The 19,642-nt window shown below is 42.3% G+C and overlaps 1 long non-coding RNA gene across 1 annotated transcript; it reads right to left on the bottom strand.

The window, feature by feature from the left end:
- Positions 1-2,980: 2,980 nt before the first annotated feature.
- On the bottom strand, positions 2,981-13,813 carry LOC120098808 (uncharacterized). Its single transcript, XR_005497330.2, has 3 exons — positions 13,126-13,813; positions 8,355-8,518; positions 2,981-4,562 (listed from the first exon to the last, which is right to left on the bottom strand). It is a non-coding gene; the product is annotated as an uncharacterized LOC120098808 (long non-coding RNA).
- Positions 13,814-19,642: the final 5,829 nt, after the last annotated feature.

Raw genomic sequence — 19,642 nt, 5'->3', positions numbered from 1 at the left:
CACCTCATCCCCCACCCCTGCCATTCCCCTCCCTACCTCATCCCCCACCCCTGCCATTCCCCTCCCTACCTCCATTTTTGTTCTTGGCACACATAGTAGGTGCTCATCTAGTATTTGTCAGAGGAATGGAATTAACATTCTTTAACTTGACCCCTTTCTTCAGCCCACTATTCTCCCTCTACCTCACCATTGACTGTCTCTTAGCTGTGGAGCCTTCCCTCAGGCAGAGTCCTTTTTGCTACCCAGGAGAGGCTGGCATTTGTTGCCATCCCTGTCTGTCATTTCCACAAGGTCTGCACTCATCACATCCTTCCACACTTTCATTTTCCTCAGAAGGCTGTGAGCTACTTGGCTTAAAAAGACAGGATTGGCTTGTCAGTGGAAATCTTACACCTAAGCAGAACGCCTGGCACATGGCTAAATGTGCCAAGGAAATTATTAACTCCAGTAAAGCACAAAGACAGAGGACAGTGCGATGCTCTTGGTAGCGGGTCAGCTCATCACCCCTTCCCAGCAGATTCAGTCGCTTGGGGAAACTAGTGGCTGTGAATTTTTTTTCCGTGAATATGGACTAAACCCGGGATGCCGCACAGCATTCAAGGAGGTTTTCATTATGTTTGGTGAGTCATCCTTCTTTTCCTTCCTATAACAATCTGCTGAATCTGTCAAGCAGAAGTAAATGCCTTTGACAGTGAGCTCACCCCTTCTCCAAGGAGTGCTTGACATACACTGCTGGGTTCCTGACTCTCCTGACTCGTGCCAACCAGGAAAAGACATTTGCTAATTGGATTGCTCTAGAGCTTCTTTTGAGAAGTTCCTGTTGTGACTTTTAGCTACCAAAGCATTTGAAAAGTCACTAATGACCTTAAACTTAGATTCCGTTATAGCCCAGGACAGGCATGTGCGACAAATTCGACAAATCAGAGCATGCCCCTAGTTTGAATGAGAAGAAGACTCATGGGAAGACAGTCCTGTGCAGGAGAACATGGCAGCTGGTGAGCACAGGAGGGAAGCAGGCTCCATCAGGGTGGAAGTTCAGCATCTTCACACATGTCTTCTGGGCACACCAGGCATGGCTGTGTCATGCTTCCTCCTGAGGTATCCTTGTTTATTTTGAAGTCTTGTCCTTTCGGCACTACCTGGGGCTATTCTTCATGGCCTAGTATTGCTTAATAAAGTTGCTTCTTGTTTCAGCTGGGCTGGGCAGAGGCCAATATTTACATCTCACATTCTTATTCAACACTCACAATGATCCTGTTATTTAAATAACCATTTCCAGAGAAATATTATTTTCTAATTATTCCTAGGAAAGCTCCTAGATGTGGTATTTAGAATACAATTTCTTATATGACCTTGCTCATTTCCTTAAATTCTATTGATTTTCTACTCAGAGTAGTAATGTGGCTTTGTAAAAACTTCCTCCTCCTCCTCCTCCTCCTCCTCCTCCTCCTCCTCCTCCTCCTCCTCCTCCTTCTTCTCCTCCTCCTCTTCTCTCCCTTCTCTTCCCCCTTCTCTTCCTCTTCTTCCTCTACCTCCTCTTCTTTTACATTGAGTTAAGGTGTCCCACTAAAAGCTCTATCACAGCTCCCTACTGAAGTCAACTCCTATTGTACGAATAGTCTTCAGACATTCCTTCGAATTGCTTCCCTTCCTACTTGAAAGAGACATGATGAAAAGAATGATAGTTTTTAATCATAATGCACACAAATGAGACTGAAATGCAGTGAGGCCCAGAGGCTTGATCAGCTGGGATCTTGGAGCCCAGGAGCTCACTGACATTGCTGTTGCCACTCTCTCCACAGACTGAGTGCAGAGCAGCAAGGACCACACTTTGGCAGAAACAACACATAGCATACACTGGTTCTAGAACAGCCTTTGCTATTCTCTTTCCTGATTAAGAATGACATCAGTGATAGCATGTGTCACAAGTTCCTGTCTTCTGCCCCTGCTTCAAAACTTTTATTTGTCTTGTTTTTAAACACACACACACACACACACACACACACACACACACACACACACACACACACACACACTCGCACGCACACACAAAATTTATTTTTATTTTATGTGCCTTGGTTTTGCCTGCATATATATCTGTGTAAGGATGTCAGACCTTGAGGTTACAGATAGTCATGAGCTACCGTGTGGGTGCTGGGAATTAAATCCAGGTCCTCTGGAAGAGTAGTCAGTGATCTTAACCACTGATACAAGGATTTATAATGCTGGCTGCAAACGTCCCTCAGAGGAGGCCTCTTGGGACTCAGAGGCTCAGGGTGAGGATTTGGGTTCCAAATCCACTGCTGTCAGGAGACTTCAGCAAGGGCCTCAGTCTTAGCTTCTTGGTCTGTAAACTAAAGGATACTTTAGTAGCACAATGGCTGTGACCAAAAGAGGAACTGCAGGCCTTTATTTGTGTCGGCAAAGGGATAATTACTGCATTGTTGTAAATGTGAGGATCAATTTTACATTCATGATCATTCAGTTGAGAGCACATTCCCTTAGCAGAAAAGGGAATGGCTTTCCTTCTTACCAGAGAAGAGCAAATGTCGTTGTGAAGTTGAGATGTGTCAGAGACAACTCTGGCATTTTAGAAAACACAAGAATAACAACGGTTGTAAGGGGGGATTTTGAGTTGAAATCTGAATCATAGACTTTATTTGCAGTCATGGGTAACATGGGTCCAAAGAATCAGATGCTCTTTAGGACAGGAAACCAAGGGTCTTAGTGCTTTTGTTTACTTTTTTAAAGGTTATTTTTTCAAGGAGCTTTTGCAGTAAAAACAAACAAACAAACAAACAAAAGAACAACAACAACAACAACAACAACAACAAAACCCCCAAAAAACCAAAAAACAAAACAACAAACAAAAAAACCCCAAATGGATCGGTGACCCGACCAGCAGGTCCAGTTATTCAGGGTCCTGAAGAGGCGCTACCTGAGGGTCAAGGGAGGGAGAAAAGAAGGAGACCAAGCAAGGTTCTGTTGTCAAGGTCTTGTTTATTGAGAGGAATGTACAGCATTTAGAGCTCTGAAGCAGGAATTGAAGCAGGAACTGAAGCTTAGGGCGGCGGGGTGGTGGTGGTGGTGGTGGTGGTGGTGGTGGTGGTGGTGGTGGGCACTGGGAAGTGCCCAAGGACATAAGGTGAATCATTAAACTGCAAGATATCCTCCTTAGACAAAGAGGCAACAGTCTTCCGGGGACATATTCTTTGAAAAGGTCAAGCCCTTCTCAGGGATCTGCTCAGGGCAGGGCTCTAGCTTTGCTTAGTTCAGACGTCCGGTCCCCGACATCTCCACCTTTCCTTAACTATCAGTGGGAGGAAGTTCTGTCTATATGGTGTGCATCCACAACCAGCACCTGGTCGATGAAGCCCCGTGTCTTAGGCTACACAGGTTGCCCTCACGTCTGGCACTCTCACTTAATTTCCATTATTTCCACCAGGGTGGAAGTAGTGGTCTGAGAGAGATCAGACATGCCTCACAGAGTGCCCAGCTTGGCCATGGCGAGCCACTCTTGCACTTAGGACTGCACCCCAATGGCTAGGAACGATCTTATGCTTTAACACACTGTTCCGGGCTATACGTGTGTGTTTTGTGAGAGTGGGCAACCCAGATCATGGACCTGTGCTAATCCCATCGTAGGGTTACTTCACAGCGGTGAGGTGTGTGCCTGGTATGTGGCACTATATTATTCCTGTCATTGACACTTCTACCAGCAACTGATTTTCCAGCCTGAGTTACAGACTGTATTTAGGGTGGAGAAGTCGAGGCCAGCTGTGGGTGACTCAAGGGGAGTATCACACCCCCCGGTTGTCTCAGCCTCCTCACAATGGAGGCGGTGGTAATGGACTGAGACCTGCTTGGTAGGTGAATCTACCTGGGCCTTGATAAAATCAGTTAACTTTCTAAGCACCCATGGACCAAAGGAGACGAGTAGCAGGAGTCCTATAAAGGGACCCAGGATACTGGGTAGAAGAGTGGTGAGCAGGGGAGAGGCAGAAAACCAGTTTTTATACCAGGCTTCACTCTTTTCTCTTTCTCTTTGTCTCTTTTGTAAACTTTCATAAAAAAAAGCAACACTCCTTGAGGGTCACACAGAGCCCTCCCTGTTGGAGAAAGAGAAGATCTAATCCCCTTCTATTTTGTAGAACAACCTTAGCCAAGGAAGCAACTGAGTCTTTAAGATAGGTTATTCCTTGTTATAGCTCACTGATGTCCCTGTCTATGGTGGCACTGAGCTAATAACTCTGTTGGGAGGTGATCAGGGAGGCAACCCCAGTTCCTGTCCCCACAGCTGACAGGCCTAGGAGTACTGCAAGAGTCACGGCAGTGATGGGTTCTCTCTTTGTACACGTGGAGGTGCCTCTTTCCCAGAACTGCAGGAACTCAAGATTGGGCCAGGCAACTTGTGCAGCGGTGGTGGAGTTGGCAGACACCACATCTCTGGTGCCATTAAGAATCACCCAGGTATAGTTGAAGATCTGGTGAGGCGATGTAGCAAGGGCAGACGTGATGATGCTTCCAGGGATCCAGATGAAGGGAAACATGGTCAGCATGATCTGTAATTAAGCATAGTTAGACTTTTCCTCAGGGTTGTCCCTGGGTGGGTTAAAGGTCTTAAAAAGGCACTCAGGTAGCCAACGGGCACCCCCCAGTCTTTGAATCATAAATGCAGGCTGATCCATGTCGCCAAATGAGGACCAGATCAGGGCCATATCATTGGGATGTTAATGGGTCCTTCCATAGGACTCGTGCATAATCATAAGAAGTATGGGGGTGCCACAGGCAGTCTGCTGCAGTTTTTCCATCCTTGTCCATGACAAGGTAGTTAAGGACAAAGAGTGCATGATTTATAAATTTTTGTGATTACGGGGGAGGGGGAATAATATTCCCCCATTTGACTGTAATTTATGGATCATATTTTTAAGGGTTTGGTGAGCTCTTTCAACTATACCTGTCCCTGAGGATTATAAGGAATGCCCGTGACATGTTTAATTCCCAGTTGGGAGCAAAAGTCTTTAAAATTAGAACTAGTATATCCAGGTTCATTATCTGTTTTAACAATCTTAGGTTGAGGTAAAACTGTGAGGCAAGCCAGAACATGACTTATAACATGTTTGGTGGCCTCCCCTGTCTGCAGGGATGCATAGATAAAGCCGATAAGGGTATCAATGGTGACATGAATATATTTTAATTTACCAAAGGAGGGAAGATGGGTGACATCCATTTGCCAGAGCTCTCCAGGGACCAATCAACGGGGTTTGACCACCAGATGAGGGTCAGGTAGTAGGGTCATGCAGCCTTTGTAATTACAGACTATTTGGCAAGCCTGTTCACCGTTGATCTTATATTTAATCCCAAGGGTTTGTGCATTAAGGTGACGTAAGTCATGTGTTTTTTGGGCAAGTGTAAGGGGCAAAGAGAAGGCCCCCTGGCCCAAGGCCACAATCGGGTGAGGTGATCAACGGCATCATTACCATCAACCAAGGGGCCTGGCAATCCGGTATGTGCTCAGATGTGTCCCACAAAGAAGGGGCAAGAACGCCTCTGAATATACTTTTGTAAGGTAGCAAACAGGGGGGCAGCATTGGTGGTAGGCCGAATAAAGGGCACTGTTTCTAACAGGGGGATAGAAAAGGCAAGATATGAGCTATCTGTATATAGGTTAAAGGGTGCATCAGGCAGCGCACGAAATACTGATAGGATAGCTTGAAGCTCTACCAGCTGAGCAGAATCTAAAGGAATAGAGAACTGTTGTATTTGACCATCAATGAAAAATGTGACTTGTCCATTAGAGGAGCTGTCTGTAGAGACAAGGTGGACTCCCGACATAGGGTGATCACGTGTTACCTTTGGAAAACTGTATCAACTTATCTAAGGGATAATGATTATCTATCTTACCCTGAAAGGCAATGCAGCTAATTGTCCATTTGTCTACATGTTGACTGAGCCAAGAGACCTGGGAGGGACTATAGGAAAATATTAAAGCATTGGGGTCCCTTCCAAAGAGCTTATGGGACTGTTCTCTTCCAAGACGTATGATTTGTGCCACCAGCAAGGGATAGGTGGGAAGGACCCTAGCTGAGGAGGTAGGTAAATGTATTCAGTAAAGAGTATATTGCTGCCAAAAAACTGCCGTTGGGGAAAAGGGGGTAGGAAGGACATTATTGGAAAATGTCGAGAATACCAGTGAAAAATCACAAGGAAGAGCTTCCTTTTTCTCAAGATTGTTTAACTTTATGGTCCGCTAGTTCCTGGGAGAAGCTTCCTGCTTCTCAAGATTGTTCTCTAAGATTTTAATCTAACTTTATGGTCAGCTAGTTTCTGGGAGAGAGTTGTCGAACCGGCTGATGTAATTTACCCGTTCTATAGTCCTAGGAGAAACTTCCTGGAACATAACAGGGCCTAACCATTTTTTTTTCTTCTACTCTGAACCTTTGTCTGGGGGTTGGGGGGCAACCTTAAAACTTCTACCTTTCATTCCCCACTTCTTCTAGTGGCTAGTTCTAATCATAGAACTAAACTAAAACATGATATTGCTGACGTAACATCAAAATCTGAACAGCACTCATTCTTTTTCTAATGAAGGTAACTAGCTTATTTAACACACATGGACTTATAATCAGAAACAGGAGCAAAATTAAGAAGGGTCCCTTAAAGGAAGATATCAGAGTAGTCATTCAAGGAGATCTAATAAACCAGTTCTCGAACCATCCCTTATGGTCTCTGGCTCTCTGTCTTTTGTCTAAGCTTTTTTAAAGTTTACTCATGGAGTCTTTAATTACTCCTGAATGGTCTGCGTAGAAGCAACATTCTTTCTTTAGTGTAGCACACAGACCTCCTTCTTTAAGGAATATCAGGTCTAATCTTCTCTTATTCTGAAGGACTACCTCTGAGATGGAGGTTAGGGATTCTTGGAGGTCTGCTAAAAAGTCTTTTTTACTCTTTTTATATCTAAGTCAATGGCAGTTCTGAATTCTTCATAAGCCTTGTGTTGCAGGGCAACAGCAGATGTCCTTGTAGCTGCCCTTGCAGCAACTAGACTCAGCGTTAGGATAGCCCTAAGTAATTCTCAACTCTCTTTTGCATCTTACTAAGTCTTTAGCATCAGAATTCCAATCTGGACACTATCTGAACCTATACACCAAGGTCATGACTGTCTTTTAGAACTTCTAACCTTATACAGGCTGTGATCCCTGAGGCACAGTCCCAAGAAGTGTTAGGAGTACTAACATATGCAATGTTACATCATTTGCAATAGAAATCAAGCCTATCCCTACACCTATCCCGATGGGACCCAGGGCAAACATGAAATTCTTGTTTCTAAAGCACACTCCTCAAGTGAGCATTATAGATTTCCTGTAACAGCTACTAAGAAGCATCTCAAGTGGGATGGTGAGAAAACAAGAAGAGAGTCCAGAAAATAGAGGTCCGCCGAAGAGGGCAAAAACATTCAGTCACACAGAAAGACAATCAAAAGATTAACAGACAAACAACAACAACAACAAAAAAAAAAAAAAAAAAAAAACCAAAAGTGCGCACAAAAAACAAGTGGCTACCGCAAGATTGCCACAAAATCGAACTGATTCAGATGGGAGCTTCCATGAACTCACCAAAGACTGATGAAGGGGAGTGGGTTCCACATCACTCCTCCTTCCCAACCAGAATCTTCTCATTGTCAAAGTCACAAGTAACACAAAACAAAGACCTAAGACACACAGACAAAGACCACTCTGGAAATACAGACAGCCAGAAAGGCGGGCCTTTTCTCCAATCCATGAGAATCACCGAATCCTCACTGGCACCCAGACGGGAATCTCCCAGGTGTCCCTGAGGTCCCTTCTCATGTCCTGGGACGTCTCCCAGGGCAGCGCAATCTGTGAGCCCCTGGCACATCTACCGCTCACATTCACATCTCTCCTGAGACATGGGCCTCCCTCTCAGCCCGAGATGGGAGCAACTGCAAAACCAGAACTCCAGAACTCGAGAGGAAAATACAGACCCAGAGTAGTAAATACAGACCCAGAGTTTAGCCGGCACAAAACACAAAGACGAAAAGACACAGAAACTATCTCCTGAATCGGAACTGCCTCGGATCCTTTTTCTTACAAAAAGTCATTTCAACACTTTCCAACCTTGTCCCAACTATAGGAGCTAATTTCTGGTCCTTCAATAATAAACCAAGGACAAGTTTCTGACACAAAGACAAAAAAATTTAAAGAGATCCCTTTTCTTAACTCTTATTCCTCTCTCCCTGAGTGAGCGCTTGATCTCTCCTATGAAACAAGCTTCCTTAGACAATACCTTCCCCATGACAATGGGACGACAATTATTTGGGGGCCCTGTCTTACCTCCCTCTCCAGCGACGCATGAGCAATGCGGCCTAAAGAGTCCTCAGTTTTTCCACGGATCTCCTGTCTCCGTTGTCCAGTAGTTGGCGTGCTTCAGGTCCCTGTTCAGGTGCCACTTACTTATCTAGCAGGTCCAGTTATTCAGGGTCCTGAAGAGGCGCTACCTGAGGGTCAAGTGGGGGAGAAAAGAAGGAGACCAAGCAAGGTTCTGTTGTCAAGGTCTCATTTATTGAGAAGAAAGTACAGCATTTAGAGCTCTGAAGCAGGAACTGAAGCTTAGGGCAGGGGAGTACTGGGAAGTGCCCAAGGACATAAGGTGAATCATTAAACTGCAAGATGTTCTCCTTAGACTCTGAGGCAACAGTCTTCCGGGGACAAGTTCTCTGAAAAGCTCAAGCCCTTCTCAGGAATCTGCTCAGGGCAGGGCTCTAGCTTTGCTTAGTTTGGACGTCTGGTCCCCGACAGATCGGTGGCTACTGGTACCTGTGCGTTCCCACTCCACGTGGTTCCGTGGGAGCTGCATGCTCTAGCTGTTTCTCTGCCAGCGGTTTTCACACACTGTCCCCTTGGCAGGCTGTTACCACCCCTGACACACACATCTCATTCCTAGGGCTGTTCTAGTGTGGCACCATGCCACGCTAGCCCCAGGCATTCTTTATCCTAGCATGGCTTCCGAAACTGAGACAGGTTGTCTCTCTGCCTGCTGGGAACTTTGCTCACATCCCCTGCAGCCTGGTAAAACTTGTAGTTTAACGATTATGTCTGTATGTTAAATTCTCAATCTGCAATACATCTACAGAATAAATTCACTGCCAATTAATAAAGATAGAAACCGCCCACCTAGACAAGATAAAAATTGACCTAGACCACTTGGATCAGAATCATCCTCCTTTTCTGTCTCCCTCTTCCTTCCCTTGTTCTTCCTCTTCCTCCCCCCTTCCTAGACTTTTCCCTGTCTACCCTTCCTTCTCATCCAATGATAGGCTATGTCTTATCCTGGACCTGCCTTGTTGCATAATGATGTCATCCTACAAGGAGCCTTTTCCGTTTGATAATGCAAAGGAATGTAGAAACTGACTCAGTAGGAAAAGTGTGCTTTAAAATAAAAAGTTTCAAAGTTGAAAAATGAAATCATACCCCCCCTCTATACTTTTGTTGCTGTTTTAGTTTTAGTGTGGGAATTAAACAATAGCACCATGCCAGGACTTACTCAAGGCACAGGCTTCAAATGAGGGACTGAGGGGACCGGCTCTTGCCTAGCTTACTCCCCCTTAATAATTAGTTCTTGTTTCTATGGAAACTCTGTCCTGTTTTGCTATTTGCATAGGATACCTTTAGATTTATTAAAATAGATTCAAATGGTTGAAACTAATAGTCACATTCTGCCTTAAGGATAACACCACACATACATTCTCACAGATGACTTAATAAACCGAAATATATTATGTGAAATTTCGCTGATCTAAGACAGCAGCTGTAACTGGAGACTAAGCGTTTGAATTCCTGCATGCTTCTAAAATACCAGCATCAGGATTCAAAGTGGGAGACAATTGCATAAAAATCGTATAAAAAGCAAATATAATCATACATGCAAAGAATGAGTGTTTCAATAAATACATTTAAATATAGAGTGGCTAGTGAATAAAAATGCATAATAATAAATGCATAATTTATATTTTAAATACAATTTATGTTATATAAATATATGTAACTAATAAAAAATATTTTCGGTCTGGTCAGTGAGCAAGAAATACAGTTTTCCACAATAGCATGTGAGTATTTCCCCCACTGTCTGGTCTATATGAAAATGAATGATAAAGAGAGGTGGAAGGGTTACGGGGAAGCAGGCATCAGAATGTGAATGGAAAGACTGTGCCCTGCTACAGCTGTCTCACAAGCACACTGGCAATGTGCACCATAGACCATCAGCATATGCAAGCACCCAACCCAGGAACTTTGCTTGTAAGAAATTTACCAACGAATTTATGAAGAACTAATCATAACATCTATTATGCTAGAAAACACACAAGAAGATATTCCATCAGTAGCTTTGTCTTTACAGATATATGATGCTGTAGGTTGTTCTGAAGTTTGATTCCTCTAGGTTGAAGCTCTGTAGCAGAGATTGACTGGATTCTTCTGATCCACTCTACCTATTTAAGCTAGGCTGTTATTCATAAGACCCAGCTTTATGATTTTAGTTTCAAAGTTGCCATTGTCATTTGGCCATATCATAAAACCTACTATAGGTTGACTGTGTTACCCCTCAGTTCATAGGCTGATGTCCTAGTCACAAAGGTAATAGTATTTGGAGACAGGTACTTTTGGAGGTAGCTGGGTTTAAATAGGGTCATGGTGAAGGGAGCCTGTCACGGGATATGTCTCTTAGCCATAGGCCACAGAAAACATGACAGGACTGTGACTGTTTATAAGCAAAGGACAGAGTCCTCACCAGAAACCCAACAACACTTCTGTTGATTTTTGACCATTCAGGCTCCAAACCCATGAAGAGCAAATTTCTGTTGTTTGGATGACCCCATTCCAGTATTGTGGTCAGCCTCTCTCAACAGGCTCTCCAGGATGAGAGCTTTGGTAGTTCTCCACTTAAGGAGCACATCCATGTTCTGTGCCAAGTTCTCCAGCATCCTTGAGATCTGTGCATGGCTTCTCCTGTGGTTTGTTCATCTCTCCCTTCAGACTGCCTTTTCAAACTCAATCTGAAAGGAAATTCTGCTGATTTCAAAATCGACACTCTGATGTGGTCTCCAAGATGGTCTCATTCATAACTAAGCTTGTGTTATGACAACATTATGGGAGATGTGAGTGCAAATCACTTCTTAGTTGTGCCCCCCCCCATCTCCACCTGCCTAGGTAGCACGGCCAAATCCAAGCAAATAAAAAAGAAATATTTATGAGGTAAAGTCTGAATTACTAACCCCTTTACTAGGGTTATAAACAAGTTAATACAGACTTAATTATGCATTCAAATACAATGCTTTTATACGGTAAGTGCTTAAATCATTTCTTATTAGTATCTATCTCCTTAAAACACATTGCATAAGAATGTTGCACATAATTCTGAAACTTTCTAGGTAAAAATTAAGACTCAGACCTGCATGACAGTGCCTTTAAATATATGTAAAAGAAGCTAGGAACGTATTCAGAGGTACTCAGAGTACTTGTGTAGTACTGAGTGTCTGATCCACAGGATTTAAAGTCATTTAGAGGGGTGTTTCCAGAAGAGGTCCACAAGTGGGAAGACCCATTAGAAATGTGAGTTGCCCCATTCCATGTGCTCTGGGCTCCTGGACTCTTCAAAAGGACAAAGCTAGCTGATTACTCATCTCTCTCCCTCTCTCTTTCACCTCTCTCTGTCTCTGATCTGTCTCTCTGTCTGTCTCTGTGTCCTCCCCGCACCCCACTGCAGAGGCAGCACGATACTGCTTTGGTCAGGTGTAAGTCAGAGCGGTTACAAATGTTGCTAATGAACCTGGTGTGCACAAAGCCCTGTTTGACCCCCAGCTTCACAACAAAGGTTCACATGCAATTGAAGTAAGTCAGGTGCAATTTAATGCCCCACTAGGAAGGAATGCATAGGCTAATTAAATAAAGACCTATGCAAGGAAGCAGGATCCTCACTGTCCTGATTGTGCCTCTTACCTGCAGTGCTTCTTCTGTCCTGAGCTTCCTTCATCTAACTTTTGAAGAGCACCTGCTTTGACTTCAGGGCCCACCTGAGCCTGTATATCCCGGGACAGTCTCCAGTGGCACTTTTAAGAAAAGCCAATCTCTATTTCCTTCTATGTCTAATTTTCTATGAATTTTGATTTTCTGTCAGATGTCATTTCCACCTGAGCTACAGAAGCGACTTGGTTCTTGACTAATTTCACCCAAAAATGCTTACTGCAATGTGAAATTATTGGCTTGGCATTATGGCAAAGGTGTGGAAATATATGTGTATATATACACATATATACATATATATAAATATGTGCATATGTATATATATATATTTCTACACCTTTGCTGTAATGCCAAGCCAATAATCATATTGTATACATATGTACATATATTCATACACGCACATATAAAAAGATGTAAACTTTAGAGAGGTATATAATAAATAGGCCAATAGCCATTATTAAAAAATTTACTGATATATATATATATATATTTGACTGTGATATATATATATGTTATACATACATGTATAATAATTCTGCAATTTATTTATACACATATATTCTTTATATGCATATAATAATTTACTACTATATATATGTATTGCTATTGACCAATTTATTTCTACATAGCTCCCTAGAGTTTGCATTTTTATCTCTTGACACCTGTCTATGGCTTCCAGTCAAATACATCAGTAGTTTAGCAGGACAGGATTTACTGACTTGGTTCAGTGAGGTAAGGTAGAACACACAGTGGGCAAGTGTTGGTGGCTCAATAAAATAGTGTTAGAGTGGGTTAGAATAAGGGTTTGGGCTGGATGACTCAGGGAAAGCTCAAGGATCTCCCCTCTGCACTGGGCCCTGTGAGGAATTCTGCCACTTGGGGTCTTCAATACCTTATGCAAACAGTAGAAGCAGGAAGTCGCCCTGCAGCTGTAGCTGGCAGGGAGGAGGAATTCTGCCTCAGCCAGGAGGAGGCAGGTTCAGGGATTCTGGTGGTTTTTAGCAGGCCTGTTGTTTTGTCCAAGATCTGACATGGCATGGAAGTGGTCTATGTTTGCCATGATCCATCAATGTCCCAGTGTTCTTACCAGGTACAAGTGATCTGTGAAGTTATACTCAGCAGAATGCTGTAGCCCCTGGAAGTGCCAGGCCTGATTGTGGCTGAGGGATCTGGCCAATTCTCTTCGCATCCTCAGCCGGATGTAAGAATCCTTGAGGACCACCACCTTGCTTCATGAGTATCAATGAGCATTGGTAGATACTGAGTCCTTCTCTCTGCTCAGCTTGGCCTTAAGGGTGGTTTTCTCCTACTAAATAAACAAACAATATTAAAAGACATAAGTCTAATTTTAAACTTGTTTAACAAGTAATTATCCATTAGCAAAATGTGTTCCCACAGTTCCAAATATATTATTTTTTTGTTGTCTCAATTAGCATAATTTACCAACACTAAAAATAATTTCAGAAACAAAAATCTTCTGAAAATAGAAGTAAACAGAGTTCATTTCCTCCTCATTTTAGAAATCAGTCTCCTTCTGTTTCACGACCAAACCTTGAAACAGCTATAATGAAATACTGACACTGATTTCAATTCGAAATCATTTTCTGATTACTGCCCATTAACCATTTGACGTTCCCACTGGGGAAAGCACAGTGCTGAAGTGGTAGGAAATTGCCCTATACCAGTGTTCAGATGTGGCATGTTTGTAAGATTATCCTTGGAAAGATTTACAATACAAATGGCCTTGGTTATGACAGTGACCATTGCTCACTATATGTGCGTTTGAACCTCATTGTGAAGAGGGGTCACCAGAAAATGGGGACTTTTGTTGTCAGGAAGATGATTTAAGATTTTGATGGCAAAGGCCATTCATTCGTTCTCCAACAATTATTAGTCAATTCATGGAGTTTTAAATCTGAGCTAGGGTAGGTGCTTCATGATGGATCTCAGTGGAGTTGAGAACAGAACAGAGAAGAGTGAGGTCATGACAAAGCAGAGAAAATGGACATGGGTTGGATGCACAGACGAATGTATACAGGAGTCCTTTGGACAAAGGGAACTTATTTCCATGAAAGCATGGGATAGTTGTACCCCAAATAGACCATACTTTAAGAACAGGCATTCCTTGGAGAGTGACTTCTAAGCTAGAAAAAGGGGTAGGTGAGACGCTTGAGATGAAAGTGGTACATATGGGGCTGAAGAATGTTCTGGATCCCACCAGAGCATGAACTGAATGTAGGAAATGGAGTGGACCTAAGAAAGGCTTCTATCCTGGAAAGAACCCAGATGCCCTTCAACAGAGGAATGGATGCAGAAAATGTGGTACATCTACACAATGGAATATTATTCAGCTATCAAAAACAATGACTTTATGAAATTCATAGGCAAATGGATGGAACTGGAAAATATTATCCTGAGTGAGGTAACCCAATCACAGAAAAACACATATGGTTTGTACTCATTGATTAGTGGCTACTAGCCCAAATGCTTGAATTACCCTAGATGCACAGAACACATGAAACTCAAGAAGGATGATCAAAATTCGAATGCTTCACTCCTTCTTTAAAAGGGGAACAAGAAAACCCTTGGCAGGGAATAGGGAGGCAAAGTTTAGAACAGAGGCTGAAGGAACACCCATTCAGAGCCTGCCCCACATGTGGCCCATACATATACAGCCACCCAATTAGATAAGATGGATGAAGCAAAGAAGTGCAGGCCGACAGGAACCGGATGTAGATCTCTCCTGAGAGACACAGCCAGAATACAGCAAATACAGAGGCGAATGCCAGCAGCAATCCACTGAACTGAGAACGGGACCCCCGTTGAAGGAATCAGAGAAAGGTCTGGAAGGGCTTGAAGGGGCTCGAGACCTCATATGAACAACAATGCCAACCAACCAGAGCTTCCAGGGACTAAGTCACTACCCAAAGACTATACATGGATTGACCCTGGGCTCCAACCACATAGGTAGCAATGAATAGCCTAGTAAGAGCACCAGTGCAAGGGGAAGCCCTTGGTCCTGCCAAGACTGAATCCCCAATGAACGTGATTGTTGGGGGGAGGGTGGTAATGGGGGGAGGGTGGGGAGGGGAACATCTATATAGAAAGGGAGGGGTTAGGGGGATGTTGGCCCGGAAATCGGGAAGGGGAATGATAATCGAAATGTAAATAAGAAATACTCAAGTTAATAAAGATAAAAAAAAAAAAAGAAAAAAAGAAAGGCTTCTATCTTAAGCTGTGCTCTCTCCAAACAGATGCCAGGACGATTTGCAGCCAGGTGTTTATTATTTGTGCTTCCCAAACTAGATAGAGCCTACAAGGAAAAGAGGGTGCTTGAGAGCTGCGATGCCAGCTGGAAATGCTTTCAAAAAAGACTGATGGTGGCTTCTGCCCCTTAGAGTGCCAGGACTCTGGGAGCCCAGCAGAGGAAGAGTGTGATTCAGCATGAGATGGCAGCCCAAACTGTTCCTCAGTTTAGAAAGGGAAACTTTGTGCTGTTGCACATTCCTTAATGTTTGACCTGTGTGTGACTTAAGGTCAGTGACCTGGAGGGAGGGTGAGTAGCAAGACAGGAGGCTTGCAGTCAGGGAATGTGAGGTGGAGACTGGGGGCTTGAAGGTTTTCTTAGGAATGTCTGTTTTGTCTTAAGAACTCCTCTGGAGAACCTCAGGGGTGAGGGGTGGAGTGGGGATAAGCTGTGTGCTACTTGTCCTCTTTTAGATCAACTCATCGATCTTATCTTCTAGGATAGTCATTCCAATACTGCTGGTTGTTGTGCTTCAGAACAGAAGCCAGACAACAGTATAAACGATAGAATCAACAGTGTCTATGTCTGGGGTCGAGAAAATACTTGCCCTTTTTAAAAAAAAATTTATTTTTCTTGGATATTTTATGTATTTACATTTCAAATGTTATTCCTTTTCCCTGGTCTCCCCCTGTTTTTATGAAGATGCTCCTACTCCCTCCCACCCACTTCCACCTAAACGCCCTGGCATTCCCCTACACAGGGGAAATGAGCCTTCACCGGACCAAGGGTTTTTCCTCCTATTGATGCCAAATAATGCCATCCTCTGCTACATATGCTGCTGGAGTCATGGATCCCTCCATGTGTACTCATTGGTTGGTGGTTTAGTCCCTGGGAGCCCTGGTGGGTCTGGTTGATTGATATTGTTATTATTTCTATGTAGTTGCAAAACCCTTCAGTCTTTTCTCTTTCTACATTGCAGTCCCCTTGTTCAGTCAATGGTTAGCTGCAACCATCCTCATCTGTATTATTAAGGCTCTGGCAGAGCCTCTCAGGAGACATCCAGATCAGGCTTTTATCAGCAAGCACTTCTTGGCATCAGCAATAGTGACTGGCTTTGGTGGCTACATATGGGATGGATCACCAGGTTGGGCAGTCTCTGGATGACCTTTCCTTCAGACCCTGCTCCACTCTTTGTCCCTGTATTTTCCTCCTGTGATTTTGTGCTCCCTTCTAAGAAGGACTGAAGTATCCACATTTTGGTCTGCCTTCTTCTTGGGCTTCATATGATCTGTGAATTTTTTCTTAGATAGTCCAAGCTTTTGGGATAATATCCACTTATCAGTGAGTACATACCATGTGTGTTCTTTTGCGATGGGGTTACCTCACTTAGGATGATATTTTCTAGTTCAATCCATTTGCCTAAGGATTTCATGAAGTTATTGTTTTTAATAGCTAAGTAATATTCCATTGTGTAGATGTACCACATTTTCTGTATCCATTCCTCTGTTGAAGGACATCTGAGTTCTTTCCAGCTTCTGGCTATTATAAATAAGTCTGCTATGAACATAGTGGAGCATGTGTCCTTGTTATATTTTGGAGCATCTTTTGGGTATATGCCCAAGAGAGGTATAGCTGGATCCTCAGGCAGTTCAATGTCCAATTTTCTGAGGAACCTCCAGACTGATTTCCAGAGTGGTTGTACCAGTCTGAAATCCCACCAACAATGGAGGAGTGTTCCTCTTTCTCCATATTCTCGCCACCATCTACTGTTACCTAAGTTTTTGATTTTAGCTGTTCTGAGGGTGTAAGGTGAAATCTCAGGGTTGTTTTGATTTGCATTTTCTCTGATGACTAAGGATGATGAACATTTCTTTAGGTGCTTCTCAGCCATTCAGTATTCCTCAATTGAGAATTCTTTGTTTAGCTCTGTAGCTCATTTTTTCATAGGATTATTTGATTCTCTGGAGTCTTAACTTCTTGAGTTCTTTGAATAAATTAGATATTAGCCCTCTATCGGATATAGGATATGTAAGACCTTTTCCTAATGGGTTGGTTGCTGTTTTGTCCTATTGACAATGTTTTTTGCCTTACAGAAGAAGCTTTGCAGTTTTATGAGGTCCCATTTGTTGATTGTTAATCTTGAAGCATAAGCCATTGGTGTTCTGTTCAGGAAAGTTTCCCCTGTGTCTATGTGTTTGAGGCTTTTCCCTTCTTTCTCTATTAGTTTGAGTGTATCTGGTTTTATGTGGAGGTCTTTGATCCACTTGGACTTGAGCTTTGTACAAGGAGATAAGAATGGATCCATTTGCGTTCTTCTACATGCTGACCTCCAATTGAACCTGAACCATTTGTTAAAAATGCTATCTTTTTTCAATTGGATTGTTTTAGCTCCTTTGACAAAGATTAAGTGACCATAAGTGTGTGGGTTCATGTCTGTGTCTTTAGTTCTATTCCATTGATCTACCTGCCTGTCTCTGTACAAATATCATGCAGGTTTTTTTCGTTTTTTGTTTTTTTGGTTTTTTTTTTTTTTTTGTTTTTTTGGTTTTTTGTCATGATTGCTCTGTGATATAGCTTGAGGTTAGGGATAGTGATTCCCCCAGAAGTCCTTTTATTGTTGAGAAGTTTTTGCTATCCTGGGTTTCTGGTAATTCTAAATGAATCTAAAAGTTGCTCTTTCTAACTCTATGAAGAATTGAGTTGGAATTTTGATAGGGATTGCATTGAATCTGTAGGTTGCTTTTGGCAAGATGGCCATTTTACTATATTAAGATGGCCTGCCAATCCATGAGCATGGAAGATCTTTCCATCTTCTGAGATCTTCAGTTTCTTTCTTCAAAGACTTAAAGTTCTTAACATACAGATCCTTCCCTTGCTTGGTTAGAGTAATACCAAGATATTTTATATTATTTATGGCTATTGAGAAGGGTATCATTTCCCTAATTTCTTTCTCAGCCTGTTTATCCTTTAAGTAGAGGAAGGCTACTGATTTGTTTTAATTTTATATCCAGTCACTTTCCTGAAGTTGTTTATCAGCTGTAGTAGTTCTCTGGTGGAATTTTTGGGGTCACTTAAGTATACTATCATATCATCTGCAAATAGTGATATTTTTACTTCTTCCTTTCCAATTTGTATTCCTTTGACCTCTTTTTGTTGTCTAATTGCTCTGGCTAGGACTTCAAGTACTATATTGAATAGGTAAGGAGAGAGTGGGTACCCTTAAATAGTCCCTGATTTTAGTGGGATTGCTTCTAGTTACTCTTGAATTAGTTTGCTGTTGGCTACTGGTTTGCTGTATTTTGCTTCTACTATGTTTAGGTTTGAGCATTGAATTCCTGATCTTTCCAAGACTTTTATCATGATGGGGTGTTGAATTCTGTGTGATGCTTTCTCAGCATCTAATGAGATGATCATGTGGCTTTTTTCTTTGAGTTGTTTATATAGTGGATTATATTGATGGATTTTCACACATCGAACCATTCTTGCATCCCTGGGATGAAGCCTACTTGATTATTGTGAATCATCATTTTGATGTGTTCTTTGATTTGGTTTGCAAGAATTTTATTAAGTATTTTTGCATTGAAATTCATAAGTGAAATTAGTCTGAAGCACTCTTTCTTTGTAGGGTCTTCGTGTTGTTTAGGTATAAGCACAATTGTGGCTTCAAAGAATAAATAGGGTAGTGTTCCTTCTGTTTCTATTTTGTGGAATAGTTTGAAGAGTATTGGTATTAGGCTTCTTTGAAGGTCTGATAGAATTCTGCACTAAACCCATCTGGTCCTGGGATTTTTATGGTTGGGAGACTTTTAATGACTCTTTCTATTTCTTTAGGGGTTATGGGGTTGTTTAAATTGTTTATCTGTTCCTGATTTAACTTTTGTACCTGGTATCTGTCTAGGAAATTGTCCATTTCCTCCAGATTTTCAAGTTTTGTTGAATATAGGCTTTTGTAGTAGGATTTGATGATTTTTTTGAATTTCCTCTGATTCTGTTGTTATGTCTTCCTTTTCATTTCTGTTTTTGTTAATTTGAATACTGTCTCTGTGACCTCTGGTTAGTCTGGCTAAGGGTTTATCTATCTTGTTGATTTTCTCAAAGAACCAGCTCCTGGTTTTGTTGATTTTTTTTTTTTTGTATAGTTCTTTTTGTTTCTACTTGATTGATTTTAGCTCTGAGTTTGATTATTTCTTGACATCTACTCCTCTTGGGTGAATTTGCTTCTTTTTGTTCTAGAAGTGCACTGTCAAGCTGTTAGTGTATGCTCTCTCCAATTTCTTTTTGCACACACTCAGAGCTATGAGTCTTCCGCTGTGCACTGCTTTCACTGTATCCCATAAGTTTGGGTATGTTGTGCATT

This window comes from Rattus norvegicus, chromosome 1 (genome assembly GCF_036323735.1).
Source record: "Rattus norvegicus strain BN/NHsdMcwi chromosome 1, GRCr8, whole genome shotgun sequence".
NCBI classification, from domain to species: Eukaryota; Metazoa; Chordata; class Mammalia; order Rodentia; family Muridae; genus Rattus; species Rattus norvegicus.
This window is presented reverse-complemented; position numbering and strand designations above follow the sequence as displayed.